The sequence below is a fragment of the Falco naumanni genome, chromosome 3, assembly GCF_017639655.2.
Source record: "Falco naumanni isolate bFalNau1 chromosome 3, bFalNau1.pat, whole genome shotgun sequence".
NCBI classification, from domain to species: domain Eukaryota; kingdom Metazoa; phylum Chordata; class Aves; order Falconiformes; family Falconidae; genus Falco; species Falco naumanni.
Window position 1 is genome coordinate 58949378 of NC_054056.1, and position 17314 is coordinate 58966691.

At 40.3% G+C, this 17314-nt stretch overlaps 1 protein-coding gene across 1 annotated transcript in view; it reads right to left on the minus strand.

Annotated features, from left to right (window-relative positions):
- The window catches only part of LDLRAD4 (low density lipoprotein receptor class A domain containing 4), a 242234-nt gene extending 241115 nt beyond the window's left edge, over positions 1 to 1119 (minus strand). Inside the window, exon 1 of the mRNA XM_040585653.1 lies at positions 1021 to 1119. The gene's annotated coding sequence lies outside the window, so the exon portion shown is untranslated. The remainder of the gene's footprint in view (positions 1 to 1020) is intronic.
- Positions 1120 to 17314: the final 16195 nt, after the last annotated feature.

Below are 17314 nucleotides of genomic sequence, written 5' to 3' on the forward strand. Positions count from 1 at the left end.
AATTCCCTCAGCCTGTCTTCACAGGAGAGGTGCTCCAGACCTCTGATCATCTTTGTGTCCCTCCTCTGGGCTCGCTCCAACAGGCCCATGTCCTTCTTGTGCTGGGGGCCCCAAAGCTGAACATAATCCTATAATAATTACAGTAGATGGGGAAAAAAACAAGAAATTGGAAACAGTGCACCAGTTCTGCAGCCATTACTGTAGGCCTTCAGGTGTGTCTATGGTATGGTCACCATTTTGCACAATGGGGCACAGGGAAAGAAAGGAAAGGGTGACAAGAAAATAAGTACCTAAAAGGTACTCACATCCTCGGGAAGAGTGTATGTTCTTACCAGCCCAAAAGTCAGTATATCTTTATATTACACAAAGGCAATCTTAGCTGAAAGCAGGAATTTGACATTTCTTACTCCTTCAATGCATATCCTAAGCAACAGGTTACTGAATTGTCTCTTTGCAGCGCTCTCTCTCATACTGCATCATATTTTAAAACTATGCATCACTCAATGCTGAATGAGCCATGTGACTTTATAGTTCAGCAGCTTGGATCTCATTTTCAAGTAATTTTTCTCATTAGGCAGAACAGAAACATTAACTGGGTCTTCCACATCCAGGCAAGTAATTACCAGTATGCTGGTTACTCTGGGCATCTCACTTTTCTCCCTCTTCCTTCACCACCTCTTTCATCTAAGACAATTCCTTGAAACCAATGTATTACCACAAAAAATACCAGGGCTGACAAATCAAAACTTTCCAACGTCTAAAAACCACTAGTAAGTTTTAGCTATAGCTATGTATATGGATATATATCTATACACTCACATCAACACATACACATATATAACTGCTATAAAATATGTATCTAAAAGATCATGATGCTGTGGTATGGTATGGCTGAAATGCTACTGGCATGCAATTAATTTGACCGAAGTATTCCTCTACTGGCAAAAGATTAGTTTGTTTGAATTACATTTACCTTTCTGGAAATGTTTCAGAAAAATGTCTTGCCTAGTTTAAACTCACCCAATACAACATAACAATACCCTTGAAGTCCAGAGTCAGGAGATTCTTCCTTTTCCTTCTAGTTGTGAATATTGAGTGTGGTCTACAAGAAAAAAAAAAGTGGGGGAGAAGAAGTTGGATAGGCAATCCTTCATGTCCTCAGTGTTTTCAAAATCCTTACTGAACACAGCACAGACTCCAGAATATCAATCAAGCAACTGCTACTTGATTTCCAGAAAGAAATCAAAGCAGATTTTGTTCCTCCCTAGGTATCTCAACAAGCCACATCACTGGTTCATTTTTCTACGTCAGATATTCTGTCTCTCTCTTCACTGTCTTAAACACAAAGATATTAAACTGAAAGGCCTGATGTTCTTCTGCTTCTTGTTAAAAAAAACAAACTATAACGTACAGTTTGCCTTTACTGCTATAAATTTAAATTTAGCATCAGGGAATTTGTAACTTTTTGTCTGAACTTACCTAAGAGAAAGGTTACAGCTTCTATGCCATGAATTACTAACACACTTCACAAAACCAATAGCAACCCCTGAAACATAAGTAAAACCATGAAAAACATAAAATACCCTTTCTCTTAGACACTTCAGTTAACAGCTATTGGTGGCTAAGTTAAGGCAAGTACTTAACAGCTTTGTCAGATAAACATGTTTTAGTCTAGAAGCAGCTGTGGAAAGTTCAGCAAACGATTCTCTGCAGTGTTCTGCTAACTCTGGGATTTCCACTTTTCCAGGGAAGATCACTTTTTCTGGACAGCATGTTGAACATGTAATTTTGCAGATACTCATGCCGTATAATATCAGCTCAATCTTTCTAGTTCTTTCAGTAATAAAGCAAACTCACAAAAGCTTTCCCTCAGATTTCACAGGCATGTGTGTGCCTCTCTCTCAGTACCCAGGCCGCCGTGCCAATATGTAGGATTAAACTTTTTCCAAGGTTGAATAAGCCACCATCTGTCTATCTTGTGTGGTGCTGTGCGCCATCCGGAAGACTTGTCCCTTAGAGCATGTTTCTACCATATGTCACTCCTGAGTGATCAGTTATGCCAAGACATTTGGGAAAAATGACTAAGTCAAGCTGGAAAACCCTTTTTGAATTCCAGAGGAGGTTTGCCAAGCCTGTATTTGCAAATAACTTTGCATCCACCGACTTTTCCCATATATTGTATGCAATGGTAAATAACCTTTACTCAAACAAACAAAACAATTATTTGGATGATGTACCAGCCCTTCCATTGTCCACAACTCATGTACTTTTTAATAGCCAAGAGATTTAGGTATGATGCATCTTCAGAAAAAATACAAGGAACGTTTACAGAAGAATTGCAACTTTTATGATAACTAAGTTAAGAAAGAAAAAAACAGATGTAAAGAATATATTGCAAGGAAGGCTCTACTTGGTATTTTAAGACCACAACAAATCATTAATTTCTTTCAAAATACTCAGCTAAAAAAACCTAAGGCAACTGAATTCAAGGCTTTTTCCTAATAATAACTGTATCTAAAGTGCTCACCTGCATGCAAAGCGACCACCTAAACTAAATGTTAAACTGCTGATATATCATCGTTCATGCAATTAGAATTTGTATAATAAAGAATATGGCTGTATCCTATTTAAGATTTAAAGAACCATGTTACGTTCCAATTCCTCAATTATTAAATTAAAACTCAAGCCAGCATCGTTCTTATGGGCAGCTCAAGGCTGCTCATTTACATAACTGACTTTCAAGGGCACTTGGTTACACAGCAATTAATACCAGCAAAGAATCTACCAGATCTGCTACTTAATGTTAAGGAAGGCATTCTTGAGAATATTAAAAGAAGAGAGAAATTAGTAAATCGTGATTACAGCCTCCCCAAGTGAGTTTAACATTTGAAGGAAATCTATTCCTAAGGGCAGCAGCAGCAATACTAAATACCAGAAGACAGATGCAGGAATTACTACATTTAGTAACAGAAGTGAGATGAGGAGCAGTACTAAATTCACAGAATTCTGAGGTCTTTTATCTAGGCCTTCCCTTCAGAGTTTGGATAACCATTGAAAAAAGAGAAGATGTCAAACAAGAATTCACTATAGCCCACTGGGATTTGTAGAACAAAGGGCAACAAAAAGCAGAAAAAGTCCATATTAGATGAAGAAGACCAGTACTCAAAAAAGGTGATTATTAAAGGAAAATGAGATAAATTATCACTGCAGAAGAGATTTATTCTTTTTAAGGTACCTAATTTAAACAGTCTCTCCATGCACAAAAAGCAAAACTTGCAAAGGTGAAGGTACTTCAGTCAGGGGACAGGTAACAAATCTATGTAGTGATGAAAGCCTCATACTGCAACAGTGTCTCGTGCAATGGAAAGAGGAAAATAAATACAGAACCGCTAGGCAAACTGGACTACTTGCCTACATAACACACCTAACGATTCTGAAGCCAGCTCATTTTTTGAAAGGCTCAGCTCCTTCCTGGCCCACTCTGACAGCCTGAGGCATTCCCACCACTCCACCAAGAGACAGTGGAGATACTTGTTCTACAGCACCAACTCTGCTGACCCTTCCTGTCCCAACAGGAAACCTTCAGACTAACGAGTGTCTGTTCTGACTAACGTTCCCCTTGCTTCTTGTGTCCATTTACAGATCCAAATAATCTTCCCTTTAGGATGAAACACGATTCGGGTATATCACTGACTGACTCAGAGGCTGCAAATGGGGACAAGAGGAGGGGAGGGAAATCTATCAAACTTGCCAATTAAGAAAACTCTTATTCCAGATGAGCATTTGCGCTATGAAGCTGGTAAACAGCCTCCTCACAGAAGGAGCAGCTACGTAGCTTCTGCATTATCATCTCCTGCCAGAACTACAGTGGAAACAATAGTTTCTCCTACAGCAGTCATCATTAATATCCCCACATATCTGTAACAAAAAATGATGACGTAAAGAATATAAAGGGAGAAAACTTTAAAACATGGAGAAAGATGCATTTTTCTCTTTATGTTCAGCTGAGAAGGTCCAGGAACTGTCACCCGTTTGTCCCACACTATTGTAGACCTACAAGCAGGAATCCTAACAGTCTTTAGAGAAATTATGGGTTTTTAGTTTGGTTTGGTCACTACGAGTCCCTTGGAAATGCTCGGCACACACAGGCAGTGTAATCTGTGTTCCACTTCTAACGTGTACTAAGCCTCAACACTCACTGTTGTTCTCACACACTTTTTAGGAAACTCTCCTGTGCTCCTGGAATCCCTAAGCCTGGGATTCCAGCGATCACAGGCAAAAGCATTCCTCTAGGGATAAATTCACCCTGTGGCAGAACTAAATATTTCTGTTACCTAAATGCAAAACTTAACTCAAACATCTGCTGATAAATATAAGACTACAACACATAGAAGGCAAAAAACAGTGAAATGCATTTCTACAGGAAACCTCATTTGGAGCAGATGACTGCAGAGACAGTGTTTACAGACAACAAAGGCTCTCCGAGCAGAAGGCCAAACTCGAAGAGTTGTTATGTTCTCCAAGCCACCCATCTGCGGGGTATTTCATTTTTCCCACATTCATTCATCAAAGTTCATTCCCCAGCTGAGACTCCAGGCCCTAATTGGCAACAGTTTCTTTCACTGACCAAGACATAAGGAAGAAAATACAGGTTGGTGGGAAGCTATCAAATGTCACTAAAAACTGTGAGGGAGCCAGCCAGTCCTCTAACATAAAGTCCATTCTGCAAGTGCTACGGTACTACAACATAAAAAAGTTTGTTGCTCAAAAAGTTAATGCACTATTAAAACAACGTGCAGTCCCTTTTCTCATTAGTAATCAGTATTAGTAAACTAACTCAAACAAAGACAGTCTCTACATGCAGTGTAGAAGTAGTTTGGAGTTTATTGAGTTATCTTGCTTAGGGGTGCAAAAAGAGGGATTGGGGGAAGGGGGGGGAAGGTTTGCTTTTTCTGAGCACACAGATAAAGCAGTTTTCCCCACGTAGCTTTCCTCTTCTTCACTCCCCCTCCTCCTCCACACAAAACCCAAGAAAATCTGCCATTGCTTTAGGTCAAAGGAAAAACAGGCCCAGCTGCCGTAAGCCAAACAACGTACAGGTTTGCTTTCTCCCCTGCTGTTTTGGCTCGAGCTCTTCAGACTGGAAAATTCAGAAGCACGATCTCCCAAGCTCTATAAATGCCAGAACCATCTAAGAGGAAAATAGGACAAGGCCACCCCCAGGCAAGTTTGTACTAAAATCTGCTGGCTGCAAGGCAAAAATACAGTAAACATCGCATAGGGACAGACTGCTCCTTGGAAAATATTCCACAAGAACAATATAGCTTCCAAAGAAAGGCTGTGCTAAAGGGACTTCTGGAGGAAAAAAATGCAATGTTTTAAGATCCTTGTGAGGAGTTAGCAAGCTAATGGCACACTCAACGACAAATTGTGTGACAGGCAGTATGTTTTTGACATTAATCCAAAGAAGAAATGTAAAAGCGACATTGAGTGTTCTCTCCAAAGTGGTAACAAATTCAGTATCCTAGAATAGTCCTGCAGTTCAGTAAAGAAATTTTGCTTTTGTCCTGCCAACTGATTTCATGGAATAAAACAAATAATAACAAGCAATTAAACTGTCAATAGCATCTTGTCTTTTCAGGAAAGACAATTTAAGTTATGTTTCTACAGTCCTTGAGAGATGAACTTTGCAACCAATTACTGTATGTTTTAACGTGCTGTATACTGACTCAACCTAGAAAAACAAGCCAAAAACAGAAGTTGAAACATCCTTTTTCCTGTGTAGCTCCAATGTGCAGTAGCAAGAAGCTAAACAACATGCTCTTCACCAGATGGCTGAAATAAAAAGAACACTCCTTCTGATTAATTAGGAAACAAATGAATCTGCTGTTAGCACAACAAGTTACCATCAGGAAACCTGGGCTCCCATTAAACTTTGGTATTTATGCCTTCTCTGCAACCGTTGCTCAAGACCATCCCCAGATTCGTCTCTCATTTCAGAAGCAAAACATTGCACACAAGTCCATCACACACAAGTATCACACCAGACACTGCACAACCAAGAAGGCCGTTGGCGCTTTTCACAGACAAGTACTACTATAAGTGAGAGAGAGAAGTTTCCGAAAAGAGAGTATGCCCATCAGAACTGAAATGAATGAAGGTCTCCTAGTGCTGAGAGGAATCACCTCTGGCAGAGTCTCCAGGTAAAACACCACATCTCTCATCAGGGTTCAGTGAGCAATGGAGGCTCATGCACACACACTCAAGATCTCCAGCTGGTCCGGGAAACAGAAATCCCCAGACCAGATACAGCACAGGGAGCAAGGATGTGACACCCTGAGCAACAGAGGCCAGCTCTGGTTCCCTGATGAGGCTGCCGAGGATGGCTATTAACACCTCGAGTGAAGGTTCAGAATACGGTGCAGGCACTGGGTATGGAGGGCGGGGGCGGGGAAGGTGTAAAACACAAAACAGGCACAAAACACATACAAGTGTATGCATTTAGAACATGAATAACGTACAGTGCTACTGAGGTGAGGGACCTGGGGAAGAAGGGAACTGAGCTCACCCAACCTGGGGAGGTGTGGGCAGTTGCAGCTAAGAGCTTTCGGTGTTGTCACTATTCCTCTGCTTTCAATGGAAGACTGCTGTTTCAGCAACATACAGTGTGAGCTCCAAAACTGGGAAAGACACATTCAACAAAACCATGCCCTGTTGCTAAGATGAGGATAAGGATCCTGAGGCAGAGATTTCCTAGCTTTCCTTGCACGAACAACTGGTTTTTTGCACCAAATCTGGGACCCAGTATTTCAGTAACAGCAGTTAAAGGACCACTTCAGAAGATGCTGGCAATGCACTGAGAAGGAACCTGCCCTGTTTGAGGGGTAAAGCACAACTTCACCTTCTTTAACAACAACATGCATGCCTGAAGAGGCATGATGCCTTCGTGAGAATCCAGAGCTGCCAACAAACCCACACCACTGTAACTTAAAGAGTATTTTCTCTTATGTGCGCAACTGAAGTTCTCAAACAAATTTTCTAGTGACAAAGGGGATGGTGGAGACGTTTACTAGAAACTAAATCCAAGACTGCTTGTAAAAATCCAAGTAAAGGTACTATATCCTCTTAAGTAATTGAGGAAGCTGGGAGACTAAATAAGAACAATCAAAAAAGGCTTCCTCTCACACTAAAAAAGGATTCCAGGAATTTTATACATATAGCGAGGCCACTTAATTCAGCTAAATGAGCTTATTATCTCACTTTTCCTTATAAGCTTGTAATAGTTACCTACTGTGGGAAATACAAGGTTACACTGAATCACAAAAGACCATAGGAAACACTAATGTTTCACAGTGCACCTATCCATTACATCATACATACAATTACAGAAAAAAAATGATTTTTTTTTTTTTACCATGTAGTGTCAGAAAATGGACCCATGTGAACTTTCAGTAAACGTAGCATTCTTTGCCACAGTGTTTTATGAAGACCCACCTCTCTTTTGTTTGCTTATACTCTTACTTTACTTGATGCCTCCCAGGACTTGTGTAGGAAGAGGCAGTGAACAACTGAACCTGCACACCCTCTCGCCATGACTCACAATACTGCAGACCTCAAGAATATCCTCCAATGTCTCTTCTTTGCAGGATACAGAGCCCCAGCATTCTTTGCACATAAGCCTTTCCACACCTCTTACGACTGCTGCTTTCTCCAAATTTTTCCCATCCTACTGTATTGTTTCTGAGCTGAGTGGACCTGAACCGCCTATGCTATACAGGATACTGGTGAGCCGTGAACTTACACATTGGCAACAAGGATGCCATCTGTTTAATTCTCTATGTATTTATTAATATTTCCTAGCATTTTATTTGCTTCTCCAATTAGTGTAGCGAGTTCCTGTTTTACATTGCTATTTATCATAACCTGACTCACTCATGGTAACGGCTCAAAGCCCATCATTTTTTAGTGGAATCACAGTTATTTTTCCTCATGTAGATTGCTTTCCATTTATCTGCGCTGGATTTTACCTGCTTTTCTACTATTCAGTCACACAGCCATGTAAGGCACTACTCAAGTTCTTCATGGTTCACTTCAGCCTTACTACCATGAACATATTAGTATCATCAGCAAACCTTCTCACTTCATTAACAAGCCCTTTCTCCAGTGTACTTTTTTTATGTTAAATACACCAACCAGTCCAACTACACTGGTGACAGTCAGAAGGGACCACTTATTCCTACCTTATTCTTCCCCTCTTTTAACCCACATATTAGTCCATGACATGACCCTCCTTCATGCACAGCTGCTTGGCCTCCTTCTGGTAAAGAAGGTCAAAGACCTCTGAATGCCATTCAGATCTTTTATATTCACTTGCACGTCCGCTCCATCAAAGGGCTTCAGTTACTTTGCAAGGTGGCATTTCCCTTCGTAAAACAAAAGTTGACTCTTCCCGCAGAACTTGTATTCATTCAGGTAACACATTTGTAAATATCATGTTATGAAATAGATTTTATTCTATTCTATTCTAATAGATGAATTTTGCATCTTTCCAGACAAGATGTTAGGAAAAAAGGAATATAATTTTCTGCCTTTTTTAAAAAAGGAAAGGGAAAAAAAAAGACCCATAAGCATTTTCTTATTTTCAGGCCAAATAGCCAAAGAATTTAAGGTACCACCAACCTCTCCATATACAACTAAGAAGTGACACATGCACAATAACAATTTTTCCTCTTGTAACTCTTCAGTGAAGACAAAACTTCATTCATTTTTCTAACAATTTTTAATCTGAGGAACAAAAAGTAAGCAAATACTTAAAAAAATGAAATATTTTCCTGCTGTTTGCCAGATGTGTGGGACTGGCAGCAACTGTACAGCACCAGGAAATTTTCTGAGTCAGCAAGTTACAGCTTATTCCAGGTTTTCTCCTGGATCTTAGGCAAATTTCTACTATTCTTCACCAGCTTAATAGACTAATTTCCATCCCTCTACTGGCTCATTGCTGCTGATCATTAAGTTAACTGGCACAGGGAACTCTGTCCTGCCAGTCTCCCACCCTAGCTGTTTCCTGCCAGCACACCACAGAGGGCACGGGTACCCCCACCTGAATTCTGAAAAGATCCAACAACGATTTGTAGGAGTTAAAGAGATGGGAAACTGATTCCACTTACTCCCATGCGTTCCTGCATGTACACTAGCCGCAGCCTAACCCTTAAACTTGTGTCCGAAACCTGCAATGACTCCTCTCATAAAAGTTGTCTCCTAACATTTATCCTAGCAGTACCTGTAACAGCCTCAGCTTCTTTGATATCACCGCTTCCAATCTCTTTGTATCTGGCTCATTTCTGTGAACGGTGGCCAGCAGCTCTAAAGAGCACAGGACACCAGATGAGTGTTGGCACCCTCACTTTACATCTCACACCAAATAACTAGTTTATCAACAAGCTAAAAAGACCAAGAAAGCAGCCCCAAAAAAACATTTCAACAAAGTGTGGCTTCATCATTAAAATCTCTCTTTATTCAAGCTTTCTTGTTGGTTTTATTATATGGAGAGGCAGAGAGCTCTGTAAACAGATCTGCTTGGTTTCCATGTCTGTTGCCAAATCTCCATCCTGTGGAACCAATTTGAAATAGAAAAAAGTGTGTCTTCCCATACGCTGTTCCTCAGTGTCATTCTTATTAGGGATACAGAGTAAAAATTGGATGGAAATGAACTAGTCACAGCAGGGTTCAAACCCAAATGTTAACTTTTTTTTTTTAATTGCCAAAAAAATCCAGATCACTTTGATCCATAATGCTTTCTTTCTTGCAGCTACGTAAAGTTTTTAAACTGAGGGCTGCCAACAATTACTTTGCTATAAACTGGAGTTCACAGTTATTTTTACAGAATTTTGTCTCAGTAACTTTTAGCTGAAGCAGTTCTCATGAAAATAGTTCCAAACCACTAACTTGGCTAAATATTTCCAGTAAAGCAAAATAATCCCTACATCCTAAATACAACTCTACTTCTTTTTTTAACTTCACTTTATCCTTCGGAAAACTAGTACAGCTTTAAAAATGGGAAAGATAGAAAAGGGAGAAAGGAGACAAAAAAAATAATCTGAGAACTTAAAGCAGCCTCTAGTATCTCTGCATTATAGCAGATGCAGAACTGGAACTGGAGATGTGATATGGGAAATAATCTCCCACATACACACAAGTATTAATAGCAGTGGCAAATAAAAACAAAATTAACACTGTAATTTGTACTTGCCTAACAGAAAGCTCACCAACAGGTCCAGGCACTGTTAACCCATGCTCACAGCCAGGGTTTCCACACTAACATAACCAGGACAGAAAATCTCATAGACTTTGTATTATCATTTTGTTTAGCTTTTTTGGAGAGGGAGTGCAAAGGGATCATTTATTATAACCCTCTTCGTATCTGTCAGATGTTGCATGTTTTATGTAACTATAACACATTTGGAAAACTCTTCCTACCTACCCATATGCTAGGGAAAAGCTCAAACTGTGGAAGAGAAACCTTCCTCCACAAAGTAAATCTCCTCTTCGAGAGGAACCGCAAGTTGCACACCTAGGGCTCCACGATCTCCATGCTCTCCTCTCATTGCTAGGGCCGATACTTCCACATCACCCAGAACTTGCACACCCGCCTCCTGGGAAAGCAGAACTATCTGTCCTGTGCTTTACATGCCAAAACAGCAGTTGCGCTGGATCATTTCACATACTGGACCCCAAGGCAGATGCGGTACAACCAAAGCAAGCCCTCATCCATGCACCTGCAAGAGCTTTTTCAGAATGCAAGTGCCAGATGTGTTTGCACAACTGGCCAGTATATTACCATCACTAGTGACCAGGTCCATTACCTGAAGCAGAATAAACGGACATCCCATCCAGGACCCTACCACAGACTGAAGGGCAGCCAGCTGGACATGAAGAGCTGCTGCCAGGGACCAGCCCATACAGGATGCACTGTTCTGCTTGTGACAACTCTTGATCTCTCATTTGAAGCAGAAGAGGCCGCCACCTCTGATCTTGCATTCAAACCTCATTCATTGTATGTAGGAAGCCAAAATATGCAAGCTCCATAGGTAGTCCTGAAACTGGTATTTTCCAGCTTTTTACTGCAGTATGTAGGCAAAATGGCACCAGCTGTGATGAGTGGGAGCTGCCACCAGAATACCCCAGCAGAGGAATGAGAGGAGTGTATGGAGAGCACGTAGGAAGCTATAGAGAAACAGAAGAGGGCACACCACAGAGCACTTACAGCACAATCTGAGAAAAAAGAAACCCTCTGAAACAATGGGGCTAAAAAAGAAATAGCAGTGAGGAAGCAGATGCTGAGAAGAGTTCAGGTGTAGAACAGGAAAGGCTCTTCCAGGCAACCAAAAAGAACCTTCCTTCTTGGCTCACCATTAAGACACATTTTAGAATTCAGAATTTTAGCAACAGATTTGCAGAGCAAACTGGTAGTACATTTCATTCCCCAGAGCTTTCACCTGCAATGTATCTATACAATTTTAAAACGTTTTCAACTAAAACCAATTACTGATTAAATACTTCATATCAATGTCATGAACCATTGTGTATCTTGGCAAATACGCACTACAAGCAGTCTTCACAACACCACCTCACTATCAGAACTGAAGTTCTTTGGCAAGTTCAACTGTGATACCAAGCAGGAAATACCCTTTACCTTCAGTATCAGGAGTGGAGACATGCTGGTAGAGCTTGCATGAGACTTCGCAAACTGCAGGCAGACCAATTACTTTATTTGCTAGGACTGCGCAGTCACCATTTGTTGCTAACTGTGTTTGGAAAGCTGGTTCACAAGCTTTTGGAGCCCCCTGATCGGCAGAAAAAAAATCCTGTAAATCAAATATATACACAGAGTTTAAAACTGTGACACAAGTGAGTTAACAAGAACTCAGAGAGTCTGTGATTACAGCAACCGCGGCAGGGTTTCTGAAAGGGAAGATCAAGAGTCACTGTTTTGAAAGAAAAAAGTGGGCTGTCAAGTGACTGACTGGGAGGTTGCAACAGGATGTTTTACTGCATCTGTGGAAACTAGCGCTAAATCCATCCATGAAACAAGAAGAGGGATCTAAGGGATTAAAAGATTTAACACTTGTTGTTTCTTAATCTAGAAAATGAATCCTACAAGGAAGTATGATGGAATAAGGGTGGGACGGACAGATGGACAAGAGTAGGCTGCATTAGAGACCTGCAGGATACAAGCGACTTGTCCTGACAGGTTCCAACCAAAGTCTTATCAATGCCCTACACTGCCACTGAAAAAGAAAACGGGGAGCAAATGCTCATACAATCCTGTGCTAGCCCACCTGACCACAGCCGGAGCGCTACATCTGAACCTGTCTGGCAAAAGAAATCTTCACTGAACATAGCAGGGGAAAAAATGTACTCATTTGTCAAGTGAAAAGGACTGTAACTGCCATTACCATGAAGTCCTGCCTGTTATTTCTAACAAGGTACCAAGGCACTGGATATTAATCTCCAGAAATCAAATGAGGTAGGTAAGCTCAGAGGAAGAAAGATTTTTTTGTTTTACCACTGGTAACTGATGCCATACTAAGTACGAAGCACAGGTTTTATTGAAATAATGTAAATTTCTGTAGCAAATTTGTTTCGAACGGCTGACAAATGCCTGCAGAAGTGCAGCGTGGTTTATAAACCTGAAAATCGTGGAAATTAATAGCCACTTCTGGACAGTATGTTGAAGATACGAGCTTTTGAGATGCCTTTTTTTTGGCCCAGTGCTACACAAACAGAATTCATATTGGTAGAAATGCACATATTGTGGAAAATGCTCCTGCTTCACAAATATACCAATACACTAACTGGATTACATAAAATTCTCAACCATCCTAAATCTCTCAAGTATACTGTGTTAAATATTCTCACTTAGAATAGCGGTAAAGCAACAAGTAACTCCAGTGTTGTCTTATGATTGACACAGGCACAGAAAACAAAGATATCAACTCAATACTAATTTTCAAACAGCCAATTTTTTAGTTCTTGTTAAAGTAAGCATGAAGGATGTAAATTAAGGCATCCTGACTTAGACATATACTGAATCTCTTCTCCATCCAGTTAAGATCCTGTTCCAAATTTAGGTTTTAAGTTACTCAATAATGACACAGCCTGAATTTTTTTAGAAGTCTGTATTGGGTTTGCGTGGCAAGGTTTTGGTAGCAGGGGGATGGCAGGGCTACAGCGTTGGCTTCTGCTAGAAGTTTCCCCCATGTCCAATGGAGGCAGTGCCAGCCGGCTCCAAGACAGACCCACCACTGGCCAAGGCCGAGCCCAACAGCGATGGTGGTGGTGCCTCTGGGGTAACATATTTAAGAGAGGGGTGGGATGGGGTGGGGGTGGTAGGGGAACTTCAGCAACTGCAGTGGAAGAGAGGAGTGAGACTATGTGAGAGGCAGAGCCCTGCAGCCCCCCAGGTCAGTGCAGGAGGGGCAGGGGGGCTCCAGGCACCGGAGCAGAGATTCCCCTGCAGCCCGTGGTGAAGCCCACGGTGGGGCAGGCTGTGCCCCTCAGCCCGTGGGGGTCCATGGTGGAGCAGATCCCCACCTGCAGCCTGTGGAGGGCTGTGGTGGAGCAGATCCCATCCTGGCAGGATGCCAGGTGGATGGCAGCGCCTGTGACCCCGCGGGGAGAGGAGCCCAGGCTGGGGCAGGTTTGCTGGCAGGGCCTGTGACCCTGCTGGGGACACACACTGGAGCAGTATGTTCCTGGAGGACTGTCCCCCATGGAAGGACTCAAAACTAGTTAATGTCACATGATTTACACTCTTTTCAAGTATTCACCTACATTTCTGACTTGTTTGATGGCATTAGAAGACCTCACAGCAAACCCTATCGGAGGAAAAAACCTGCCACCTATTGCCACCGAGTGCCTGGAGAAAGGTAACTCCGTTTGGCTGAGACAGTGAATGCATCAACCTGACAGTCACCGATGACGACGAGAGGGTGACAATCACCTGGAATACTGTGAAGCAAATCACATGGGTGAAAAAAAAGCAGTTTTAGCTATGTGGAATATCTTCTCTTAAGTGGTTTCACCTTAAAATGCTTCATCATAAAGAGCTTCACTTGTGAAACCACCTAAACGTGGAAGGAAGAAGTGGTAACTGCGTCTGATTTTTTCAGCATCTTATACAAATCTAAACCATCGGTCTCAAAATGATACCAACTGCTAGAAGATCACAGTTCCATCTGAATTGTTTTAACCTACTAGTAACACTTTAAAAACTATTCTATCTTGTCGCAGCATTTTCATGTTTGCCTTTTCTGACGTTCATTTAACAACTTGCATTTTCTGATGTTCATTTAACAAACCGTTCCAGACAGCTACTTTCCCTTTTCCTGTCACTAGGCTTCTGCTAAGCAGCAGGGGTAAAATCATTACAATAAAATAGAGAAACATTTTAAAACAGAAATTACTAGATTTCCGCAGCTTTAGTAGACAGAACTGCCTGCAATTTAGTCAGCTCCACACAGTAGTTAGGACTGATTATGTTACTTTAACTGTTACGGGTACCAATGCAATTCCCAGTGATGAAAACACCTGTGCAATGGAGAGCCAAACAAGAGGCAAGGGGCAAGAACAGACGACATGTGTGACAATCCCAAGGAAAAGGAAAAATAGCAGATTCGAGAAGCTCTGGAAACTGCAAAGGCAGGCAGTGAACTGAAAAGTGTATTTTATAAAAACATACACTGTTCTCCCAGACAGTTAAATATTTTTGTTAATGGATAACACTTCCTTAATACAATTCTACATGGAACCGTTAAAAGAAGGAAACGGGGGAAAAACCAGCAAGTGATGTATACAAAAACTGCCCACTCCTTTCTGTCCATGGCCATCTTTTTCTTCTCCAGTCTGTTGTGGAGCATCTGCAGTATTAACACAGAAAGCAAGCTGTAACTAGAAGCTTAAATATGACAGAATACAGACACTTGCCTTGCATGCACACTGTCATTGCGAATTAGGCCTGAGTTGACAAGCTAAAGACCTGGCTTGCAGTCTCATCATTCAATCATCCATCCCATCTCATCAATTGAGCAAGGCAGTAACACATGTCCCCTCCAGCTTGAATGACAGCAAAACTGTGGGTTGTAATAACAGGTCATCTTCAAACGACACTTATCATTAAGGACTGTTTTGTTTGGAATAAATTGTTTATTGACAATTACTCTGATATGATACTCTGCTCTGTTCCTTTTAACTCCTGCATTTAACACCATTTAGAATAATGTATCAAAATTAGACTTTCATAATTTCATAGGAACAAGCTAACATTAAATGATGATGGGTAGAATGCAAAATTAGCCATTTACAGTCCAAAAACTTTGACACAAATAACATCATCTAGATGAACTACCACAACTGAGTCTTTAGCTACTGCTAATCTATGGTGCCTTATTTACAGTCTAAACTATTTTAACCATGTAGAAGCTGTCTCAAATTACCCTGGACATAAAAATTTGAAAAATAAATGAAAATACGAATAACAAACGTAAGTACCCTTAAAAAACAGTCCTCATTTACATGTAGCATCTAATGGTTTTGTAACATGTAAAATGCATCCTTTCTTATACATTTGCCAAACCAGGATTTTGTTCTTTATTGCCCTTCTTCAAAACAGATTGAACAGTCACTGTTCCTCTGTTTTTAATGGAACTTGAGGTGCAATCCTGGACTAAGTCAGCAGAAGTGTGACCTCAAAGGATGGAGCCAATAGAAAAATAACAGGAAGAAAAGCTGCATTTCTGTAGAAAGGGTAAAATTAAAGTGAGAACCACTACTTCAGTGAGAGGATAGGCTCATCTGGAGTTCATTTGCCAGTTTTTAAACACCAAAAATTCCTTAATAAAAAAATGCTCAAATCCAACAGACACCACAGCAGCATCTCTGGGAACAACTGACAGACTGACAGACTCTCAACTAGTTAAACTATAATCAAATCTCTATTAACATCATTTGCTTTGTGATAGCTTACATCAGCTGAGGATCTGCCTTGAGCATAACTGGAAATTTGTTTGTTCTCTCACATCACTAGACATGACGCACATGCTTCCCAAACTCTACCAAGCTTAAAAGAAATTCTAACCACCCAGCGCAGACATCTCATCACAAGTTTATTTTTCTGTATTACATGCACAACGCTTTCCCAACATATCGTTCTCTAACATTTAATAACAGCTACAGAAAATATCAGAATCAAGTTCTGTGACAGCATATAAACACTATCAAAAATGTATTCTATTATCAGAAAACGTATTTTAGAATTTGCATTTAGTAAACTGTTAAACATACCATTTTTTCCATCACTCTGACAGGAATGTTTTTATCCAAGTCAAAAGAAAGGGAACAGTTTTTAGACAGGGATATACACTGTTTTCCAAATAACTGCACTCTCGGTAAGATTGCTGCTATATTTTAACCAGATTCATATTTTCACCTCAGTGATGTTGTAAATGATCCCCTATTTACCAGAAACTGGAGTACTTGAACTATGCTTCAAACTGATCCTCTCAGTGCAATCTGTCCCCTCTGCTAGCTCTCCCATCCAGCCTGCATTCACCCTTTGCAGCTGACCTTTTTGCCTCAATTATAAGGAACTTTCAACAAAATATTTTTGCTGTTCCAGAAACTGAGTGATGAGAGATGTAACATACAGGTAATTATTTACTCTCTCTCTAGGTCTATATAAGGTATAATTATTATCAGTTTGTGCAAAAAGATCACTTCAGTGTGGCAAACAGTTCAACAGCATTCAGTCCAGGATAAGTCCTTAAATCAAAAAACACACTAACAAATAATTTTAAATAATAAAATATAGAAGCCAAGAATCAGTTTAAAGCTTGACTTAATTTTTATTAAAAAGTTTAGTTTTTCTAAACAGAATAATACAACAAATATTTATACTTGCTTTATTTCACACAGCTATTGTAATTTTAAGACAAAAATTAAGTAACTGAACTGCAAAATAAGAGTATTTCTATTTTTAAATGAAATATTTAGCATCACCTTTAATTCTAGAAATATTTTTTACCCATGCAAGTAAAGAGTCACAATCTCATTTTCACGACATCATGTATTTTAAATTAGAAAACACATCAAATAATTACAATATGTCAAAAAATGCAAAGAGGAATCCATGTGTGTCAGCACTGCAGACTGTATTTGATAATAACACAAGGAACAGCTAGTTAGAATGGATGAATTTTAGAAGCCATGGCATAGTGTAAAGTAACTGAATTTCAAAAGAAACTTAAAAATTCAAACC